Source organism: Schistocerca gregaria, chromosome 7, assembly GCF_023897955.1.
Source record: "Schistocerca gregaria isolate iqSchGreg1 chromosome 7, iqSchGreg1.2, whole genome shotgun sequence".
NCBI lineage: Eukaryota > Metazoa > Arthropoda > Insecta > Orthoptera > Acrididae > Schistocerca > Schistocerca gregaria.
The window spans coordinates 145,301,388-145,302,022 of NC_064926.1; the positions used below are offsets into that span (position 1 = coordinate 145,301,388).

The 635-nt window shown below is 50.1% G+C and overlaps 1 non-coding gene across 1 annotated transcript; it reads left to right on the top strand.

The window, feature by feature from the left end:
- The first annotated feature begins 281 nt into the window (after window positions 1-281).
- On the top strand, window positions 282-356 carry Trnal-cag (transfer RNA leucine (anticodon CAG)). Its single transcript has one exon. It is a non-coding gene; the product is annotated as a tRNA-Leu (tRNA).
- The last annotated feature ends 279 nt before the right edge of the window (window positions 357-635 follow it).

Here is a 635-nt window from a genome sequence, read left to right on the forward strand (position 1 = left end):
ACCCGGACGGGAATCGAACTCGGGCCCCCATGATCCAGAGGCAGCAATGCTAGCCACTAGACCAGGAGCTGTAGACACTCCCGAACGCTTCCAGAACGAGATTTTCACTCTGCAGCGGAGTGTCCGCTGATATGAAACTTCCTGGCAGATTAAAACTGTGTGCCGAACCGAGACTCGAACTCAGGACCTTTGTCTAGGTACGCAGGAGAGGTTCTGTGAAGTTTGGGAGGTAGGAGACGAGTAGTGGCAGAAGTAAAGCTGTGAGGACGGGACGTGAGTTGTGCTTGGGTAGCTCAGTTGGTAGAGCACTTGCCCGCAGAAGGCAAAGGTCCCGAGTTCGAGTCTCGGTCCGGCACACAGTTTTAATCTGGCAGGAAGTTTCATATCACCGTACGCTCTGCTGCAGAGTGAAAATTACATTCTAGATGTCGCCTCTGATTGAAGCGTGTACAGTCTAGTCGCCTTATCTACTGCAGGAACGTAAGAAACTGTCACTTACGGTTTTACTGACGCTGAACCGTTCCGCCAAAACAAACAAAAATAGGTCGATAGGAGCATTTGTAACGGAAACTGCATACCAAGCGCTAGTACTGTCCGTCCTGAAGTATAATTTCAAGTAGCTTACAGAACCAGGA